The sequence below is a fragment of the Esox lucius genome, chromosome 16, assembly GCF_011004845.1.
Source record: "Esox lucius isolate fEsoLuc1 chromosome 16, fEsoLuc1.pri, whole genome shotgun sequence".
NCBI classification, from domain to species: Eukaryota; Metazoa; Chordata; class Actinopteri; order Esociformes; family Esocidae; genus Esox; species Esox lucius.
Window position 1 is genome coordinate 851407 of NC_047584.1, and position 23937 is coordinate 875343.

Genomic DNA, 23937 nt, shown 5'->3' on the forward strand with positions numbered 1-23937 from the left:
GAGGGGTGACCAGTCCTCTTCTGGCTGTGCCAGGTGAGATATTCAGAGTCCAATTGGAATAATTAATAAATGCATGTGGGCTATATCCAGTCTATTTAAATTTAGACTAGGTCAGAAGTATGACCAGATGGACAAGGACAGGGACATCAACGGGCCCCCCAAACCAGGTACTCTGCAGGTGTGGACCAGGACCTCATGTCCTCCAAAAGTTTAAATGGGAGGAGACTGGGAAAATTCAGAAAATGCATTTCTCATATCAACAAGGATTTATAGTGGAGAAGGAGAACTTAGTGGGGAAGGACAACTGACCCAATCCGCCAGCACAATAGTATAGCAGCGTAAGACCTTGGAACTGAGACGGGGGGGTCTGGCGACACTGTGGCCCTACCTGGGGGAGGCCCCGGACAGGGCCCAACAGGCAGGAAATCAATCCACCCTCATTGCCAGGCATCAACCAAAGGGAAACCCAACAACAGCAACCATCCTGAATGAGGGCCGAGTATTGCCAGCAGAGTACAGCCCAATTGCACAAGTGCGCAACAGATAGACAACAACACGCCAGTGACTCCGCCCCCGAGAGGCATTGGAGGGAGGGCATCCCAATGGCGATGAGAGCCCATCTGGCAAGACAGCAAGGGTGGACAGTATCAAGCCTACTGGACACCTTCACGCCCCCAGGCCAGGCATTTCAAACCTTAATTGGCAGATCATTCCACAATAGTGGAGCTCTATGAGAAAAGGCCCTGCCTCTGGCTGTTTGTTTAGAAATTCTAGGTACAATTAAAAGGCCTGCATCTTGCGATCGTAGGTTACGTGTAGGCATGTATGGCTGGATCATTTCAGCAAAGTAGGAGCAAGTCCATGTATTGATTTATAGGTAACAGTAAAACCTTAAAATCAGCCCTAACCCTAACAGGCATCCAGTGTAAGGACACTAGTACAAATGTATTGATTTGTCAGGGTAACTGGAAAGAAGAGCACTGCAGTAATCTAGTTTAGAAGTAACGTAAGCATGGATTAGTTTTTCTGCATTTTTGATAGAAAGTTTCAGATTTTTGCAATGTTTCGAAGATGAAAATAAGCAACTCTTGAGACATATTTTATATGTTCTTCAAAGGAGAGGTCAGGGTCAAGGGTAACGCCAAGGTTTTTTACAGTTTTTTGGGATACGACCATGCAGCCGTCGAGGTTCACAGTGAGATCTGCTAACAACGCTCTTTGTTTCTTGGGTCCTAAAACGAGCATTTCAGTTTTTCTTGAGTTTAAGAGCAAGAAGTTCTCTGTCATACACTTCCTAATATCTGAAACGCATGCTTCCAAAGTAGCTAATTTTTGGGCTTCTCCATGCTTCATTGAAATATATAACTGTGTGTCTGCAGCACAACAGTGAAAATTTACATTGTGACTTCGGATTACATCGCCCAGAGGCAGCATATATAGTGAGAATAATAATGGGCCCAGAACCGAGCCTTGAGGAACACCAAAGCATACCTTTGAATTGTCAGCTATTTTAAGTGAGTTTGGTACACATCCAGAGGAAAGGGAGCAATTTATTATGTTCAACATTGGCTGGCCTAGCACAGGAAATAGCTCCTTAAGTAATTTTGTTGGAATCGGGTCTAGCTGACAGTTTGTGGGTTTAGAACTCATTACAAATGTAGTGAATGTGTCGAGTGAAACGGTATAAAAAAATTCTAGTGCCCCCATTGACACCTGGTCAGGCTCCCCGGGAAAGTCTATGCCAGGGTTCTGGAGAGGAGAATACGGCCAAGAGTAGAACCTCGGATTCAGGAGGAACAGTGTGGTTTTCGTCCAGGCCGTGGAACACTGGACCAGCTCTATACCCTCTACAGGGTGATGGAGGGTTCATGGGAGTTTGCCCAACCAATCCACATGTGTTTTGTGGATTTGGAGAAGGCATTCGACTGTGTCCCTCGTGGCATCCTGTGGAGGGTGCTTCGGGAATATGGGGTCCTGGGTCCTTTGCTAAGGGCTGTCAGGTTCCTGTACGACCAAAGCAGGAGCTTGGTCCGCATTGCCGGCAGTAAGTCAGACTTGTTCCCTGTACATGTTGGACTCCGGCAGGGCTGCCCTTTGTCACCGGTTCTGTTCATAATGTTTATGGACAGAATTTCTAGGCGCAGCCAGGGGCCGGAGGGTGTCAGGTTTGGGGACCACACGATTTCGTCTCTGCTCTTTGCGGATGATGTTGTCGTGTTGGCCCCTTCAAGCCAGGACCTTCAGCATGCACTTGGACGGTTTGCAGCCGAGTGTGAAGCGGTGGGGATGAAAATCAGTACCTCCAAATCCGAGATCATGGTCCTCAGTCGGAAAAGGGTGGCTTGCCCACTTCAGGTTGTTGGAGAGTGCCTGCCTCAAGTGGAGGAGTTTAAGTATCTAGGGGTCCTGTTCACGAGTGAGGGAAGGATGGAACGGGAGATTGACAGACGGATCGGTGCAGCTTCTGCAGTAATGCGGTCGATGTATCGGTCTGTCGTGGTGAAGAAAGAGCTGAGCCGCAAGGCGCTCAATTTACCGGTCAATCTACGTTCCTACTCTCACCTATGGTCATGAGCTTTGGGTCATGACCGAAAGGACAAGATCCCGGATACAGGCGGCCGAAATGAGCTTTCTCCGCAGGGTGGCTTGGTGATCCCTTAGAGATAGGGTGAGAAGCTCGGTCACCCGGGAGGCACTCAGGGTAGAGCCGCTGCTCCTCCACATCGAGAGGGGTCAGCTGAGGTGGCTTGGGCATCTGTTTCGGATGCCTCCGGAACGCCTTCCTGGGAAGGTGTTCCGGTCCCGTCCCACCGGAAAAAGAGACCCCGGGGAAGACCTAGGACACGCTGGAGGGACTATGTTTCCCGGCTGGCCTGGGAATGCCTCGGTGTCCCCCCGGAAGAGCTGGAGGAAGTGTCTGGGGAGAGGGAAGTCTGGGCATCCCTGCTTAGACTGCTGCCCCCGCGACCCGGCCCCGGATAAGCGGAAGATGATGGATGGATGTTCCAATTACTCATCAGTAAAGATAGTTTGCTTACATTGAAGTATCTCTCTCAAAGAGTGGTTCATGAACAATTTTCAGTTCACCTAACCAGATCTCAGTTGGTATATAATTACATCTGATTGTGTTGTATCAGAACTACAATCAAATTCACCTTTCCTTCATATAAACGATCAAAAACCTTATTGCAAATCAAAACATTTCACACCATCTTGAAGCTCAAATGACGTAACCATTATTGAACCTTTAATTACTCCACCAAATGTTGCATAAGGTCAGTTTCTTCTTAGCACTGACACATAAGACATTGTTATCCTGTCATAAAACATGACCCCCCACCCCTTTATGCCCTATCTCCCCAGAGCTCACCCTGGAGTGGGGGATGGTTTACTAACCTAAGGATAACTGACCCTAGTCTTGAAGAATGGTCCCCTTATCAATCAGGGACACATTGGTGTTATCTTGAGAAACAAACCAGCTAGGCAATAGCAAGCAATGTCACACCCTGATGTGTTTCACCTGTTGTTTGGTCCCCGCCCCTCACCAGGTGTTCCCGGTTCCCTATTAGCCCCGTGTATTTAAACCCTGTTCTCTGTTTGGCAGTTGCCAGATCGTCTTGTCCCGTACAGTCGTTTCCAGCGTTCTATGTGTTCATCAGTCAGTCTACCTGTCCTTCTATTCCCCGGTTACGACCCTTGCCTGTTTTCCGGATTACGAGCCTGCCTGCCCTCTCCTGTACCTTCGACCATCCGACCGCCCGACAACGAACACTGCCTGTCCCCCACTACGAGCCTGCCTGCCCTCTCCTGTACCTTTGACCATCTGACCCCCCGACAACAAACACTGCCTGTCCCCCACCACGAGCCTGCCTGCCCTCTCCTGTGCCTTCGACCATCTGATCGTCCGATAACGAACACTGCCTGTCCACCACTACGAGCCTGCCCACTGCCTGGTAGTTCAATAAATACTTTGGACCGCCCTCCTCTGCCTCTGTGTCCGCATTTGGGTCCCCACCCGTGCACCGTTGTGTCAAGCAAACCTTTTTATCTCATCATTCACACCTTAAAAAAACATTGGTTACCCATTAACATTCCAATGATTGCCTACTAGGACAGAAATTAAGTACACAGGTATACATGTCTATAAAAAATAATGAAGAGTAATTGAATATGTAAATAAACATCGAATTGACATTTCCGGTTCCTTCAAGTCAAAAGTAGCATAATGAACACCAAGTATTTAATGTATGCCCAATTTTGATAATGTCACCAGTAAGTTTCTCTTCTAAAGAGTCCAAACCAGTCAAAAAACCCATTTCAAACAGCCCCCCCCACCTCACAATCTGGTATTTGTGTGAGTTGAGCACTCCAGGGGGTCTGTACCTCTCTTTACAATTTAGACTATGTAAAACTTCTCAACTTTTTTTTCTAGAATAGAACTTGATGCATAATTACTTTCTCGGTATTTATGTAAAGCATAGCAAAACTTTGTAAATATGTAAGGAATAACAAAATGTGCTCCCTGCACATTTTTACCCACTTATTCCATAATGCATTAGATTAATATGATTACTTCTAATCAAATATCAAACAAACAAACTGAACAGTAACATTCTCATGGTCACTATTCATCCCATCAAATTAGTTATTTCTTAGCTAAACCAAGTCAAAATGGTAAGATGTATTCTACTCAACCATAATCATGTTAGATTTTGTATAAAACTAAATTTATTCAAAAAAATCCAAATTAGACAAACACTGAGAACGGACTAAGGGATGCCAATTTTAACAGATGCCAATTTTCTGTTTTAACTCCAATTATTCATGTAACTCTTTAACTACCTATTTAACTTCAAGTCTTTTTTCATTATAGATAGTCATTCCATACCTTCCCACCCTGCTTTCATGACAGAGTCAACGGAAAACGACTCCATGCGTGAAAGCAGAACCAGTACAGGATGGACATGAAAAATAAAATAGTAGTGATAGTAGGGAGGAATCCAACATTCATCCAGGAAAGAGTCGCAAACTGAATATCCACCAAAAACAAAATTGAAAATGACAAAAACCCAACATCCATAAACCAAATTAAAACAACAAATGTGCGACATGTTCGCTCGTGTGAAGGAATTATAAACCATATAATCCATAAACAAAGTTGTCTCACACAGTGAAACTCCCAAATGAGCATATCAAAATGTGCATTTCCACAGGCAATGGCCAAACCAAGTTGAGACAACACAAACATCATGACTCGATTAACCTCCTAAACTTTAGGGAATTTCCCCAACTTAGCTGCATGTCTGTTATTCAAAATAGTGGTGATAAACTTTCATGCCTATTTCATGCAAAGACATTTTTCTAGTTATTAACAATGGGGGAACAACTGTAGGTCTCTACCCTCACTGCAAGTAGGTTTCTAAACCATACATTTTGACATGAAGCTATTGAAAGGAAAATACATGTAACTTGCTCTTAACATCTGATTAACACAAAACTGAACATACTCATGTTGGGAAAATTATCACAGGTGAGAACAGACAGAACACTCAAATGTAACCCTTAGTGCTAAGCTACTTTGATTTGAGGGGAAAAGTTGGTAAAGGCCAACCCAGGGTGTCTGCCCCCCTTCCTGGAGCCAAGGAAAGTTTCCACACAAAAACGTGATAAGGTCTTCAGACTGTCTGTAGTAAGAGACCTCATACGCCCAACTTAGCCGATATCCCACGTTAACTGAAAGTTCAGAGTTATTGCTCTACCCATCTAATATCATTGCTGTTTGCAAAAAAATCGCTTATCTTATCAACACAGCAACAGTAGGAGGACAAAAACTCTCAAGAAAGGCCAAGTTAACAAAGAACAGATGTAAGAAGTCACTAAAATCAAGGAACAATCAGTGAGTGATCCCCAGGATACTCCAACCTAGATCTCTAAATACAGTCACATCAATCTATCCCATTTGTCAGTTTACCAGGTTAGAATATAAATGCCAGTAACAAGCATCAGGCGTAGGTCTGAAAACACAAGCATTATCCCAGTTATCATTGTAAATACATAGAAAGTGAAACTAGATTATTTAACCAAACCCAATTCGAAATTATAAAATAGGACGTCTAATTTTACGGACTTCCACTATTCGGGGAAAAAACAGGCTTTGGCTAATTTGCCCTCTGTTGCAGGCCATGACTAAATTGAATGCAAATCCAGTCGACATGGGAAACTGCGTGTTTCCTTAAAGTAAACACGAAATTCCACCAACAGAAAGCTGCTTAAAATCCTGCACGAATCGCCCTTTGGGGGCAACTGAGACCAAAGAAGACTACAGACCAGGGGTTGAGGAGGAGACAATGCTAACCGCTACGTTTAAATTTATGAAGCTACCGCTAGTCATTCGACTGGACATTGGGATGAATCAAGACACCGGCTGTTTAGATGTATTGTTCCCACAAGAATGGAGACAGTTTTGGCTTCTTTTTGGCCTTGCCGTGAGCGATCCGACGGGAACACGCAGGAACACTGAACCGCCTGGGGGAGGGGTGCTGTCGGTCAGAGGAGACGAACCAGGGAGCGTCTGCCAGTGAGCATATATTGAACACGTAGAGTATTGAGTTAAATACACAATGTTTCTTACGATTCATGGTGAACATACAGAATTTTCTGTCTTTCAATTGTTTTCCAGTCAATTTGTTGGCTAGGAAATTGACACAGTTAGGGATCACGCTAGAATGTTCAGACACAGCTCTACGATTTCAACGTCCTGTTTTACAAGCATTGGGCAACCTGTTGATTATTGTTGCTCATGGGATTTAGAAAGAACAGGGCCTGGAGCTGTTCCCCATGGGTTGTTGAATAAGGCGTTTCATAGAGTAGAAACGGGTTCTGCCCGGTTAATGGATATGGGCGACTTGTGTTGCTTGGCGAAAGTTTCAGTAAGTCAGGATGTTGGTTTTGAGAAGTGTGGTATGAAGATGGTAAAAGTGATTCTTTGACGGGTGACTATGTATAGCTCCCGTGTTTAATTAATTGTTAGAGAACGGCATATTTGTTCCATGTCCAAACAGCCTCGGTCACATTCCTATTTTCCCAGTTAAGATCTAAAATAAGTTGGACTGCGGTAATTAAACTGTGAGATGGATTAGAGTTTGCTCCTGTATATAATAGTTTTTGGATATTTGAATTGTCGATACCTGGTTATGGTCGACCTAGTAAATGCATTTGTATTCCCTGTGCACGAGGGATCCGATTGGCTGAATTGTGTATTCCTTGATAGAATATTTGATCTTGTTTACCGAGGTTGGTGTTAACTAGGAAGTTTTGAAGTCGCAAGGTTTTGCGTTGTTTGGTGTCCACTGGGTGTATACGAAAACAATGTCCTAAATTTATGGATAGATTGGAAATTGGTATAATGATGCTTCTCTACTTTGGTTAAATATGGTCTTGTGGTTTCGTAATGAGGGGTTAAAATAGTGTTTTCTCTCTCCTTGTATGGAGTAGATTGGCCAAAGTCTTTAAGATTATGTCACGTTTTTGTGTGGGGACTTTCATTGGCTCCAGGAAGGGGGGCACACCCCCTGGGTTGGCCTTTGCTCTAGGTTTTCCGTTCAAGTTTTCTGCCTGTCCTCACCTGTGGTAATTTCCCCTACATGAGTATGTTTAGTTTTGGGATAATCAAACATTAAGTGGAAGCTACATGCATTTTCCTCTCCATAGCCTTAATGTTGACATTCATGATTTTGAGACAAATTGCTGTGAGGGTGGGGACCTTAAGTTATCCAACATTGTTAATTGCTTGAACAATCTTGATGTCTTTGTATGACATATACATGGAACTAGCGATTTTGGCTGTCCGTCACTATTTAGTATAACATAGACATACATCTAAAGTTGAGATAATTCCCTGGACTAAATTGAGTCTGAAGCTTGTTTTGTTTCACCTTGGTTTGGCCGTTGCCATATCACATACTGTCAATGTATGTGTCACCTGAATTCATTTCCTTTGACCAATGATTTTAACATAAAAGGTTTTGCTGTACTATGTTATAATTCTGAATAATGACAATGTGTGATCTTGGAGTTACAATGAAGGTAATGATCTAGAAGCATTTAAATGAGGATCCATCTGACATTTCAGATTTGTTCCGTTCTCCAATCAGTAAGGGTAAAGGTATTGACTGGGTCATTTTGTTTAAGAGTACTGGTTTGTTGCATTCTACATCCTAATGAGTAAACTGTTTACGGATTGATACCAAGGTTTGACATGGTATCAAGAGGATGGATTGTTATGGAAATTTTGAACTACGGTGCATTTGAGAAATGTCTGTCTTTCCATTGGCTGGTATGTAAATCTTTACTTTGATTGTGACACACATGTCTGTATAATATCAGAGGATTATTAGGTATTTGGGCCATGTCCTCCTGCCTAGAGAAAGAAGGGTGTCAGTCTTTTGTTCCTCAGGAATGTGGTCCTTGGGGGGAAGTAAGATCAGTTGGCCCCTTTAGGTAAACACAACAGTAAACATTATGGCAGGAAGGATAAGGTGGGGGGACAGCCCGCCCTTTGGGTTAAACCTATGTGACACAAGACAGATGGGCAACAATTTACCACACCCCTTTTGTGCTGCCCCCTTGTGGGAAGAGTTATTTGTGTTTTGAGTTTCTTGTTTTTTGTCCACGCAGAGTTACCGTAGTGCAGTTATTTTTCTAACAGTCCCACAGCATGTCAAACTTCAGAGTGTTAAAATCTGTAAACTTCTATTTTGGTCCCTAACAAATATCTGTCTGTAAGTATTTGCTTGGTAATAATCAAAGCCTCCGTCAGATACCGCATTTAGCCATTGCAGTATGTTTTCTATTCGTAATTGTAAGGAAAATGCGGCGCTAGTACTGTTAGCATTCCTATGGTATTTTCCATGTATTAGCATCGTGCTAATCGCTTGCTAATGAGGTTGTTTTAGGAGGATTTTAGTTAATTTTAAGCTATTTATTTTAGATTTGCATTGTCTATTCTCCCTGTTGAGATTGTAATATGCATCCTCTTTGTTTCTGTATGTTACAGTTTTACAGTCCTTCCAGTAAAACACACTAAACGAGCAAGATGCTTCCTGGTTCTTTATTGGAGACTGTTAGCTATCTGTAAAGCTGGTTCACGCACACTAAAGTAAAGGCAGAATACCTTTTCTATGACATATATACTGATGAACAAAAACAATCCAAAATTTCTCTTTGATACAGTTGCAAAGTTAACAAAAAAGCAAAGCTTAGCAAGTGAAGTGGGTCTTCACTTTAGTTGTAATGAATACATTAACTACTTTGATGAAAAGATCGTCACCATTAGAAAACAAATAACTGACTCCTTAAATAGTTATGGTCCTCAAAATCTCAGTTGTCCAAAACATTTCCTGAACCTCCCTGACCAGGTGTCAATGGGGACACTTGAATTTTTTGATACCGTATCGCTCGACACATTTACAACATTTGTAATGAGTTCTAAACCCACAAACTCTCAGCTAGACCCGATTCCTACAAAATTACTTAAGGAGTTATTTCCTGTGCTAGGTCAGCCAATGCTGAACATAATAAATTGCTCCCTTTCCTCCGGATGCGTACCAAACTCACTAAAAATTGCGGAAATTAAGCCTCTTCTAAAAAAATCAAATCTAGATCCCGACATATTAAACAATTATAGGCCAATATCGAACCTCCCGTTCCTCTCAAAAATCTTAGAAAAATTTGTTTCCCAACAACTGAATGCCTTCCTAAAGACAAAAAACATTTATGAAATATTCCAGTCCGGTTTTAGATCGCATCATAGTACTGAGACTGCACTCGTGAAGGTAACAAAATGACCTTCTAATGGCCTCAGACAAAGGTTCCGCATCCGTCCTGTTGCTTCTTGATCTTAGTGCTGCTTTTGACACTATTGATCACTCCCTTCTGGAAACCAATATTGGTTTACGTGGACATGTTCTAGCCTGGTTTAAATCTTATTTATCTGAAAGATATCAGTTCGTTAGTGTGGATGGCATATCCTCTGACAAGTCAAAGGTATGCTTTGGAGTTCCTCAAGGCTTGGTTCTGGGCCCATTATTGTTCTCACTATACATGCTCCCTCTGGGCGATGTAATCCGAAATCACAATATTAACTTTCACTGTTATGCTGATGACACACAGTTATATATTTCAATGAAGCATGGAGAAGCCCCTAAATTAGCTATTTTGGAAGCATGCGTTTCAGATATTAGGAAGTGGATGACAGAGAATTTCTTGCTCTTAAACTCAAATAAAACAGAAATGCTCCTTTTAAGACCCAAAAAACAAAGAGCGTTGCTAGCAGATCTCACGGTGAACCTCAACGGCTGCATGGTCGTATCCCAAAAAACTGTAAAAAACCTTGGCGTTACCCTTGACCCTGACCTCTCCTTTGAGGAACATATAAAATATGTCTCAAGAGTTGCTTATTTTCATCTTCGAAACATCGCAAAAATTAGAAACTTTCTATTAAAAACTGATGCAGAAAAATTAATCCACGCTTTCGTTACTTCTAGATTAGATTACTGCAATGCTCTTCTCTCTGGTTATCCAGACAAATTAATAAATAAACTTCATTTAGTGCTGCACACGGCAGCTAGAATCCTAACTAGAACAAAAAAATTTGAACACATTACTCATGTCCTGGCGTCCTTACATTGGCTGCCTGTAATGGTTAGGGCTGATTTTAAGGTTTTACTCTTAACCTATAAATCAATACATGGACTTGCTCCTACTTACCTGGCTGAAATGATCCAGCCATACATACCTACACGTAACCTTAGATCGCAAGCTGCAGGCCTTTTAATTGTACCTAGAATTTCTAAACAAACAGTTGGCGGCAGGGCCTTTTCTCATAGAGCTCCACTCCTGTGGAATGATCTGCCAATTAAGGTTAGAAATGCAAACTCAGTGCAAACTTTCAAGTGTCTACTAAAAACTCATCTCTACAGCACGGTTTATAATTAGGTGTAGCCTGGCCCGGGGGCGTGAAGGTGACCAGTAGGCTTGATACTGTCCACCCTTGCTGTCTTGCCAGGTGGGCTCTCGTCGCCACTGGGATGCCCTCCCTCCAATGCCTTTCGGGGGAAGAGTCACTGGCTTGTTGTTGACTCTCTGTTGCGCACTTGTGCAATTGGGCTGTAACCTGCTGGCAATACTCGGCCCTCATTCAGGGGGGTTGCGGTTGGTGGGTGTCCCTTTGGTTGATGCCTGGCAATGTGGTTGGATTGATTTCCTGCCTGTTGGGCCCTGTCCGGGGCCTCCCCCGGGTAGGGCCACAGTGTCACCGGACCCCCCCCGTCTCAGTTCCAAGGTGTTACGCTGCTATATTATTGTGCTGGGGGATATGAGGGATGTACTACTAACTTTTCTCAGTTTCCTCCAGTTTTAAATTTTAGAAGGAGATGAGGTCCTGGTCCACACCTGCGGATTACCTGGTTTGGGGGGCCCGTTGCTGTCCCTGTCCTTGTCCACCTGGTCATACTTCTGACCTAATAGACTCTCGATTTAGCCCAGAGAAATGTATTTATTATTCCAATTGGACTCTTAATATCTCACCCGGCACAGCCAGAAGAGGACTGGTCACCCCTCTGAGCCTGGGTCCTCTCTAGGTTTCTTCCTAAAATTCGACCTTAGGGAGTTTTTCCTAGCCACTGAAATTCAACACTACTGTTGTTTGCTCCTTGGGGTTTAAGGCCGGGTGTCTCTGTAAAGCACTTTGTGACAACTGCTGTTGTAAAAAGGGCTTTATAAATAAATTTGATTGATTGATGTTTTGAGTCAGAGACTCCTCGGATGATTATGTTTGTACGTGTTTGACACGTCTCTCTTATTTGCAAATAATTAATAAACTGTTATATTGTGCCAAGATAATTTTGTCTCTGTTTCTTACTCCTTTAAGAGTCGATCGATAGAATTGCCATCACACCGGGCGCCCTCACTCTCACCCTTTACGAAGCTAGCCCACGAGCAGGGGGAGGATTTAGGTTCCGGGACCCAGTCTCTGGCCTTGCACGGTTAACCCGCTAGGAAATCATTACGTGACGCCAGGATAAGTAACCAAGGACAAGCTCCCAAAGTGTGATGGCAATTTCATCGATCAGAACTTTAAAAGGACAGAGACAAAATTCTCTTGCACAATGTAATAGTTTATTTGCAAATAGAGAGACATGTCAAATGCTTACAAACATAATCATCCGAGGAGTCTCTAACTTAATACATGAACAGTCATCAGTACTTATTGTGGAAAAATGGGTGTGGTAAGATGCTGCCCATCTGTCCTATGTCAAAAAATACATTCCCCTTGTTGCATCACATATCCTGGGCTTCAAACAAAGGGACAGGCTGTCCTCCCTCACATGGGTAACCTTCTCAACTCTTGAGGACTCACAGCGTCTAGACAAACAACAGATAGATACTGATGGGTTATACAGATTTACAAGTAACCCTATAATCTGCTGATTCCAGTCAATTATGCCCCCTAGTGTCAGGACTCAGCCCTCCTGAGCTGTTTGTCTGTCTGTTTGTCTGTCATTACATCTCCCCGAGTACCAGTCTCCTTGTTCCCGGCACTCCACGAAGGCACCTGTAATCACCACTGATCCTGAGCACCTACACCAGTCTACACACCTGGGGGGCTGATTGCCACTCTCCCTATAAATTGGAGAGTTCTGCTTTCAGTCCCTGCCGGATTATTGTACAGTCATGTAATTATTACAGTGTTCTCTACTTAATTAAGCAAGCTATCCAAATTCCCTGAGTATCCTGTTTTTGTTGTCTTCTGCTCACCATGTTTTTTCAGTTTGTTTCCAGACCCTTGTTCCGAGACCCGTCCTGCACCACCCTCCCTACTACCTGGATCATCTATCTGCCTTCCTGTTATTGACCTTTGCCTGGACTGACTCCCCACTCTGTTGATTGAACCCTGCCTGACCTTCTGACCATTCTTGACTCCCGGACTTCGTACCACTGCTACCCTCTATCCACCCTCCAACAATACATTCATACCCGCCTACGTAATTCTTACTTATCTCCACTCTCATCTCAGACTACTACAACAAACATCATCATTGTCTTTTACCCGTGTCTGTATCTGCTTCTGGATCCTACCTCTGTCCCGGGAGTTGTGACACCTAGGCAAATACCAAATCCCCCTCTCCTACATTCCTTTTCTCATCCAAACATGGGGACTCAGTACCTTTACGGCCCCGGGCCGTAACTTCTGGTGCAGTGGCATGCATGTCGGCCTCAAGGTGGCGCTGTCTCAAGCCTCCAAAGTTGCACTTTTTCAGGCTCACCATGCCCACCCCTTGTGACCTAGTCTTGAAAATTGGTACATAGGTGTAGCTCCTCATGATGAACATTTTGTCCATTGGGACCCATAAAGTCCACCATGATGGATTTTCTGCCATTTTGGATTTTTTTTTAAAACACAAGAAAATGTACTCCTCCGGCACCAAATGTCAGATATTCACATACTTCGATGTTTGGCATCTAGGGACCATTGTCTTCAAAAGTAATATCAGCCAGACCATTATATTAAAAAACATGGATGCTATTGATCAATGAACATGTGAGGGGGTGTGGTTTTGCACATAGATAGGCACATGGTATAATAATTGGTATAATAATTCTACTTGGTATGTATGGTGATACAGAGAAAATGAATGCAAGGATTTTGAGGTTTTTCACATTAGCAAGGTCAACATACTCAATCCGTTTGAGATACAGCCATGAAAATAGGTAGATAAGTCCACCTTCCCACACAGAACAAATGTGCCATTGGGACTCATTAACTTCCCTTTAAGGGTTTGGCGGACATTTTGAATTTGTGAAAAACACTTTAAAATCGTCTCCTCTGACACCTAAGGAACAATCTTCACGTACATTCATATTTGGCATCTATGGAGGATGGTTTTCAAAAGTTATATCAATCAGGCCAGTATCTTAAAAAACATGGCCGACATTTACAGATAAACATGTGCAGGGGTGTGGTTTTGCACATATAAAGACATCTCCTACAAGGATAATGGGATAATAATTCTTCTTGGTGCATATGTTAACAAAGATGATACGACAATAATGACCGCAACATTTATTTCATCAACCTATTTTATCAATAGGTGGCACTATTGATGTTACCCACATTTGCAATCTTGGCATGCTTACCATGTTTAAAATAAAATCTTGAAAAGAGGTATATAAGTCCATCTCCTCCAAAGGAACATATTTGCAATTGGGACCCATTAAGTAGGGCACAATGTTTTTTCAGCAATTCTGAATTTGTGAAAAATGCTTCAAACGCTACTTCTATAGCATCAAATAACATATTTAAACATTTTCACAAGTACATTTTGAAATATCGCTGAAGGACCCTCAGCGTGATTTCTGAATGCATATTATTTCAGAATGCACTGACTATTCCAGAATTATATATTATGACAACATAAATTGCTACCACGGCAGCCCATGTTGCTTATTAGATATGGAGAAGTATTCTCATTTCAACTGGTTAAAATTATATTTTGAAACTATTTTGGGGCAGTAGTACTGTTAAAGAGTATACTGAATATTTATTGAGCAACTTTCTAAGATGTGTTATTTTCCTGAGGATCACTCCACTTGTCTTATCAATAAAATATATGCCAACCAGCAGACAATGGTTTGTTAATAATGCCTTTATTTACATGATTATTCACTATTTCACTAAAGAAGGTGAAAAATAATTAATTCCGATTCTTGCATATTTAGTCATGCACAAATACGATTAGTGAAAAACACCTTTATGAAGGTTATGTTGAGCTCGTTTGGCTAATTACTGTTCACGTGCGCAGCCATTTTTGTTTTCATTCCACTGAATTCTGGGACCAAATGTCTCTGCGATCAAATATGGTTGAACATGACGATTCACCAATCTGACCGGAAGTTCAAATCTTGATTACCTTCCTGTCTGTGAGACACTCATCTTGTCACCTGTATCTGACTTTATTTGCTAAACAATCTTTAGCAGACAAGTTGCAACTTGTGAAATACCACGTGTGGCAGACCAGACATCATAAGTTGATCAGTCTTTTTTCTTTACCGGACGGCAAGTAAGGTAGGTAAAACTTTCTAGTCTGTCATTTGCAATAAAAACAATATATAATGCAATTGAACAAAATAGTAAAGTAGACGATAATTGGGAATAAGGTTGTATTTTTTAAACTATGTCGGAAATTTCAGAAATGGTCATTAATGACACGCTAGTTAACATTTTATGTTGCTAATAATTACAAAACATTGAAGACCTGATAAAGTTATTATTTGGTATACAAGAAGATATTTTTCTAAACTGCTGCTGACCAAAGGTCTTTTTTGCTGGCATAGTGATATCACAATCAGAAAATTTTGTTTTTATAATTTAATATAGATTTTATTTAAGGCTAGATGTATTTTACAAAGTTTGTTCCCATCAGTCTACGTAGTTTCATTGCTTTTCTCTCCCTCATTGCACTGTTTCCAGTGCAGCTCAGATAAATCAGAACTTTTATCCAATCAGATTTTCCACATGTGCTGTCTCCGGGTGAAAATCTATCCTGAGGCCTATAGAATTTCATGTGAATCCCATCTTCAGTTGAAGGAAAAAGCGAGGAGGTTGTTGATTGTCATATTCTTCAACCAATCCGACTTCGAGTTCGCCCTAACGAGCCTGTTTTTTGCCTACGTGCGCATTTTTCAGGTGGTGATCGGAGAACCACCTACCTTACTGAGATAAAACTAGTTAGCACGTAATGTAAGAACATCTAAGATTTATTTTACCTTTCTTTAGTGAGGTTTAGATTGTTAGATGTAATTCTTTGTGTTTGGTTTTTTGTTTAGATTTGTATTGAGCCCTGTTTTCTGTTTGAGGCACAATGGAGGAGAAGAAATGCATTTGGTGGCAGATTTACTGGCAAAGCCTTTTTCGAGAAAACATGGAAAATGTGAGGAAGGGTCGACCAAACCCCCAACTAGCATCCATTCAGGGTAAGGACGTAGTAGATGCAATGCTTTCTGTTAGATGTTTTGTTTAGATTTGTACTGAGCCCTGTTGTTTTTTAACACACTATGGAGAAGAAGAAATTGATTTGTTAGCGGATTTACTGATGTGGATATATTGAATGTATAAGCTGTTAAACTGTTGTGTGAGCATTGAAGCAGACTGTTGGATGTCTGCTGAAAGTTGCAAGTAGAAAAACAGGAAATCTTATTTAGGCAGTTGCTATGAAGAGGATGTAGATTTAGCTTGTGTGTCTCAGACACACAAGGAACAGGACACAGATTGACAACGCACACACATACTGAGGAACTTCAAGCTGAAGACATAAAGCCCAAATATGACGCTTGTGCTGCATGTACACATATAAGGTATAGAACATGAATTGGACCAATGGCACACTGCTTGGCTACCTTAACGCCCCCACTTTTTAGGTGTGTTTGAAGTATAAATAATGCTGTTATGACAGTTCATGTTTAGACATTGTGCGGCGACACTTGTCTCCAAAAGCTTTTGTAATAAACTGACTATGTGGTACGGTAATTGACCTGACTCCTGGTGTTTTATTCTCCTTTCCAACAAACCAACTCGGGGAAGTGTTAGACTTCAACAATTTTGGGGGCTCGGTCCGGGATTGGAAAAAGGAGAAGGAATTCGACTCGGTCCAGTTGACCTATACGGGACTCACAGGTTCCAGCACCGGTGCATCATAAAAAAGGTAAGCAGAGCCTGTTATATCTAAATCTGCGTATTGGCTGTGAACTAAATTGTGAACCTGTGAAGAACGTAGTGGGACTGGTTTAAATTCAGGAGGGCAAGGCAATTGCTTATTGTTCTGGGGTTGACTACCCCCCCCCACGGTGGAGATTGTAAGTAAGAGACTTGACAATCAGTCGGGTTAAAGGCCCGAGGACTTAGGGGCACCTCGAAATATTTATTGTGAGTAAAGGCTCACTTTCAGCTGGGTTAGAGGCCCGGGGAGTTTGGAACTCCCCAAATTTTTATAAGAGTACTGGGTTCAAGTCCCAAAAGTGTTGGGTCAGGGACCCATAGATAAAGTGTTGGGTCAGCGACCCATAGATAAGTGCTGGGTCAGGGACCCGTTAATCATTCTGAGTCTGGGACTCACAGTAAAATAAGTCAGGGAGAAATGGACGATGATGGGCGGGGTCCAGGTTCCGGGGGATGGAAGATATATTAGAGATGCAGGTGGCAAATATACTGACAGTCGTAGGTAGGATGGACTCAACTCAGAAAGAAAAGGGACAGATAGAGAAAATGTTGCGACAGGTGGTAAGAGAGGCAGGATTAAGGATGGATGAAAGGAGACCATTGCATGTAATTTTGTGGGATAAAGAAAAGGAGTGTACCAAGAATCGAGACAGGGTAAGGGAGAAGAAGGAAACAGCAAGTTTGGTCAAGAAAGGGAAATCTAGAGATGAGGAGAACAGTGAGCCGGTAGCCCAGTCTACAGAAAGGAAAGAAAAGAGGAAGTTGAGTAGAACCACAAAGTCAGACGCTGAGGAGGAAGGAAGGCCGTTTAAGGCAAGAGCAGAGAGAGAGTACGGGAGGTATGAGGAGAAGAGTGAAAAAGCTAACAAAGTAGGAAAGTGAAAAAAAAACAGAGTGAGGTTAAAGGAACCAGGAAGAAAAGGTCAGGCAGTGCTAAAGGCAGTTAGGTGAGGACACGGGGTCGGGGTCTGAGGGGAGTGACACAGCGAGAAAGACAAAAAAATAAGCAGAAAAAGGGAAATTCACACAAGGGACGACGTAGATGTAGATCTTCCGCCGCGTTCGCCCCCACCAGAACAAAAACTACACCATGACGCAGTAGAATCGGCTCAAAAGACTAAAAATAAAATGTATACGCAATCACAAGCAGGGGAAGGTAGTTGCGCTGGGTTTCAGCTGCCTCTCTTTAGAGTGGGAGGCGGCGAACCGCGGTATAAACCACTGGGGCTGGGATACGTACAGGCGCTGGTAGATAAATTACCCCCGATGGGAGAGGGAGGTGGACTATGGTCGGCACAATTTGACAAACTCACAGCCGGTCAAACGTTGGCATAGGGGGACTGGAGGGCAGTAGCCGCCCGAACCATGTCCGCCCAGGCTATGACTGAGATAGAAAAAGGGGCCGCGGAACCCTGACGACACCCCTTTCAGTCAGGTGGTCGGACGCATAGCCGCAGCCTTGAGGGACCGCTTCCCCTTGCCGGCTGGGGCCCCGGTACCCAAGTTACCTTGGGAAAAAGACCAACACCCTAGACAGTATTTAGAAGCATGTAAAGAAACATGGACCAAACACACAGGGCAACACCCGGGAAAGGGAGGTCTACAGCAGGAGTGGTTTAGAAGGGCGGTCTTAGAGGGACTTCCAGAGAAAATAAAAGAGGCAATGATGGCAAATCCTGACTTGCCGGGCAGTGAATCACACGTATGGGAAAGACACATTGTGCATCATTTACAGAGGGCTAAAGATGAGAAGACAGAGAAAGGGAAACTGCTGCGCTTACAGCTGGGAGAGGCCAAAGTGAAAGCAAATGAGGGGAAAAAGAAACATAGACAGATGGCAGCCCTATGCTCAGGAGAACCTGACACACCCGATTTATACCCTGTTCCCACATGGGCACCCCAACCTCACGGTGGCCGGGGGGGCCTTCACCGCACCCTATCGACCAGGGACTCCGAGGGGAGGTTACGGTAGGGGGAGGGGGCGGGGTAGAGGAAGAGGGGCTCCAGGAGCCCAAGTCCCATACGGAGCCTGTTTTACGTGTGGGGACCCAAACCACTGGTCCAGGGAGTGCCCACAGAATGCCGGAAGAGGCAGAGGATACCCAAACCAAGGGGCAGCTCCAGTTCCCAACCCACACGCCGTCCCACCACCTAGTGCACCTGGCCAGTACCCACTCTCTTATGACGGAGGGTGGGACCAGGAATGACGGTCTACAGGGAGGGAAGGGGACAGCGGGGGAAAGTCTAACACTTCCCAGAGTTGGTTTGTTGGAAAGGAGAATAAAACACCAGGAGTCAGGTCAATTACCGTACCGCATATTCCGTTTATTACAAAAGCTTTTGGAGACAAGTGTCGCCCCACAATGTCTAAGGATCAACAGTCAAAACATCATTTTTATACTTCTACTCCACCCAAAAAGATCCCAGTTCTATTCCTTATAAGATAACTGCAAGTACCCCCTTGCCCCCCTCGTGGTTTCTGTGTTGTCTGTCCGACTATGTGTGTGTGTTCTCACAAAACAGACATACTAAATCTTTCTCTCCCCGGCAACCGCTTGAACAGGGTTTCCTATTCTCCTACTTGCTCCTTCAGTTTCAGCTCATATTACAAACAATTCATATTTTGTTTCATTGGTTACAACAGCTTACAACAGTTCACTAACTTATACAATCAATACATCTACAAAAGGTAGACCCTATGCTGTCCCTGAATGTCGATGGGAGGGACTTCCCCTTTCTGGGTGACACAGGTGCCACTTTTTCCACCATCACCGCCCCTCCCGCCACAGGACTATTATCCTCCAAGACAGTGGATGTTGTGGGGTTTGAAGGGATGGGACAGACTTTGCCAGTGACATTTCCTCTTAAAACGATACTGGGTAAACAGGCCCTCAGCCATCCGTATGTGGTGTCGGCAAACACACCAGTGAACTTATTGGGGAGAGACATGTTGATAAAACTGGGGGCTAATATCTTGTTCTCCAGATGGACTAACTGTCACGTTACCAGACGGGACGTCGGCGGTGTGCGGACCTGAAACCACACGCAAAGGGCAGTACCTGGTACAACCGGTGAAGGGTGAAATAGCGGAAATATATTGGGGACTATTGGTACCGGAAGAGCCGGACAAACAGGGCATTTTGTCCCAGTACTTCAAGTGGAGGCCGTGGATCTCCCTCCTCGAGCCGTACTTTCCTCTGCCAGACCCCCCACATGTAACCCTATTTTATGATCGACAGGGCGATGAGGTGTATAGAGAGGGGTTTGGGGATGTAGTGTGTGGGGACACGTGGCAGGTCGGGTCTAAATTCATATATGTAGGCCCTGAAGGGGTTGCGGCAGATGTACAGTTGACAGACGAGCAAGAACAGTGGTACATGATGGCGGAGGAGTCCATCCCGCATGTGTCACTGGCCCTGCTTCCTAAACATCAAGCAAAAGACCTGGGGCCCATGGTTAAAAGGGCGGTCAAATGCACTAATTGGACACTCACTCAGGCGCCATACGTATGGTACTCACCCAGCTGTAAGACATATCGGTTAGAGGCACCAGGAACTGATTGGGTATATTTAGAGCGAAGGGAGATAACTCGGGATTATGGGAGGGAAAAGATGGATTACCCTGTAGCCACGGCAAGACTTAATGAGTTGCCGGACTCACTGTGGTCCAAGGGCCCCACGGACGTGGGGCTCACCGATTCCCCACCAGTCACCTTTAAAATCAGCCCGGGAGAACCCATATGGTTGCCCCAATACCCACACAAACCAGAAGTGGAGGAAGGGTTGGATGTAACACTGAATGGTTTGTGGCCCACAGGGGTGTTGGAGGAGTCATGTTCTGCGTGGAACAAGCCTATCCTCCCGGTCGAAAAGAAAGGGACAGGGAAATACCGTATGGCCCATGATCTCAGAGCTATTAACAACATTTTACTCACACCCACCATACCGGTACCTAACCTGTATGTAGCACTCACTAATTTGACCCCTCATCAAAAATGGTTCACCTGCATTGACCTGGCTAATGCTTTTTTCTGTCTCCCACTGGCAGAGGAACTTCGTGACATCTTTTCTTTTACACATAAGGGTCGACAATGGCGATACACGAGACTACCACAGGGGTTTGCGCTTTCCCCTGGCATATTCAACCAGGTACTGAGAGAAGCGCTGCAGGGATGCTGCCTGCCGACAGGGGTAACTTTGGTCCCCGGCGGTGGCCACCTGCATCCAAGCTACAATGACGGTCCTCACCAGACTGGCTGAGAAAGGGTTCAAGTTGTCGAAAGAAAAGCTACAGCTGGTAAGAACACAGGTCTCCTTTCAGGGCAGAGTAATCTCGCAGAAGGGAGCAGGGCTTTCCCCAGCTCACCGCACAACCATCCTCCACCATTCCAAACCCACTACAGTGCAGGAAATGCTATCATTCTTGGGGCTCACGGGGTACAGCTGCAATTACATCCCAAACTACTCAGGACTCACAGGGCCACTTAGAGCGCTAGTTAAAGAGCAGGGAATGCATGAACTTAAAGCCACACTCAATTGGACTTGCCCGGCCGACCAGGCCTTCATTATGCTGAAACAACAACTAGCCACCGCAGCTGATTTGGCAATTCCCGACTACACAAAACCCTTTTTTCTAGATGTTTCTGAAACAGGACAAGTCATGAACGGGATCCTGTTTCAGAAAAAAGGGGGAGATAGGAACATCCTTATGTACATAAGCGTAGGATTTGACAAAACCGAAAAAAGGCACCCCACCTGCACACAGCATGCAGCGGGGCTGGCGAGACTCATTCAAAAATGCGCACACATAGTAATGGGACATCAACTTCAGATACTTACAACACACAGTGTAGTGGCGTATGTACATTCACAGATGTTCACTATGACTTCCCTCAGGCAACAACACCTAAGCAAAATTCTCAGGGTTTCAAATTTGACTTTCACACACTAGGGGATAAATATGGCAGACCGGATGGGGACGGGGCTACCACATGAGTGCGCGCAAGAGGTAGTGAGGGAGAGTAAGACACGAACCGATCTGGAGGCAGAACCCCTCCAAGGGGCAGAGGACCTCTTCACTGATGGGTGTTGTTTCAGACACGAACAAGATGGGCTGAGGGCGGCCTTTGCGGTAGTGAAACTAACACCAGAGGGTCTAGTCACGGTCAAAGCAGAGAGACTTCAAGGGCTGCAGTCAGCCCAGAGAGCAGAAGTGAGAGCAGTGATAGAGGCACTCAGGCAGGCCAAGGGGAATAGAGTAAACATTTACACAGATTCGGCATACGCGGTAGGCGCAGCGCACGTGGGGTAGGACAGTGGTTAAAAGCTGGGTTTAGAACAGCAGGGGACAAACCGATTAAACACGAGGCGGAGATCAGAGAATTAGCCGAGGCCCTGGACCTGCCCGAAAAGGTAGCAATCATAAAATGCAAAGGACACGATAGCTCAAATAGTGTAGTAGCTCAGGGAAATCAAGCGGAAGACAGAAGCGAAACAGGCAGCAGGGTACACTCCGCAAGTAATGATGGTAAGAGCAGAAGAGGAAGTGGGATGGGGAGAAGGCCCTGAGAGAGACGAGCTAGTTAGGGGGCGTTCCCCATGATGACGAGATCTGGACAAGGGATAGTGATAGACTACACGGACATGGAGGAAACTGTACGGGGGTGCCGTTACATGTTAGTGTGTGTGGACATGTTCACAGGGTGGCCAGAAGCCTGGGTGGCAAGAAGGGAGGACAGTCAGACAGTGATCAAGTGTTTAGTGAACCAGTACATTCCCAGATACGGCTTCCCAGAGAAAATCAGTTCAGACAATGGGACTCACTTTAAGAACAGTGATTTACAGAAGGTAGAGAGCTTATCGGGGCTAAAACATGCTTTTGGCACTATATAATCCCAGGGAAAGGTAGAAAGGATGAACCAAAATTTAAAAAACAAGTTGGCTAAGATATGTGCACAGACTAAGTTGAATTGGGTAGATGGACTGCCACTGGCACTCATGACGATGCTCGTTAAATCAGACCACTGGGATCAACCCATACGAGCCGTGGGGTCTGCGGTTCCGGAAGGGGAAAAGTGGCCCAAAGATCACAGAGTGTATTTTGATGAATTGCGAGCTCTCGTTTCAGAATTCACCAACAGAGTCGGAGAACGGAGGAACCTGCTCCCGTTGGACCAGAATCTGCCCCAGGCAGAGTGGGTGCTGCTGAAGGTCATCAAGCGAAAGTGGTCGGAGCCAAGGTGGACGGGTCCTCATCAGGTGGTGGAGAGAACGAGTCATGCGGTTCGCCTGAGGGACAAAGGAGAGACGTGGTACCATTGGAGCCAGTGTACACCAGCGCAGGAGCCAGAGAGATCACTGACGGACCTCATCCAAACTGGGAAGGTGGAGCTCGCCCCAGTGTGCACGGAAGGAGGACCAAAACCAGCCGGACCGGTGCCCGGAGCGGACCATAGGATACTGCGGGACTACTAGCGAGAGGAGACAAAGGACGGCGCCACGGGAATAGACTTTTAGGGGAAGGAACCGAAAGAATACTGTAACAAAAAAAGGGTTTAAAACACCGAGTGGCTCCTACCACTCGTACCAAGATGACAGGGTTACAGAGAAAGGTCTGGGGAGATGATGATAGAATGAAGTGGTACATGGACATTGGTGGAATAATGATGTGTGTTGTATGTTGCTACAGGTTTCCCAGGTTGGCATCGGGTCTTCATTCCCCCAGCGAAGAGGTTCGCGAGCCCACCTGAGGACACCTGCTTGAGGAAATTTGGGGGCATTGAATTGGACTATGTCAAGGGGTCGCATACAGGCATTCTGGGGTAGATAATCCGCTGGAGGAATGGATGACCTCAATGTTTGGCCAGTGGAAAGGATTGATAATGTCTGTTCTTTTATCGCTTACAACATTTTGTGCTATAATGGTTACTTGTGGGTGTTGTTGTATCCCATGCATAAGAGGGCTCGCTATGAGAGTGATCTCTACAGCCACTGAGAAGGCTCCAGGACCGCCACCGGGGATGCTGATGCCTCTACTGGAACAGCACGACCCGGGAGAACTGGAGTTGGCCGAATAGGGGTGATCTCTCTGGGGAGAGATCAAAAGGGGGAATTGTGGATATATTGAATGTATAAGCTGTTAAACTGTTGTGTGAGCATTGAAGC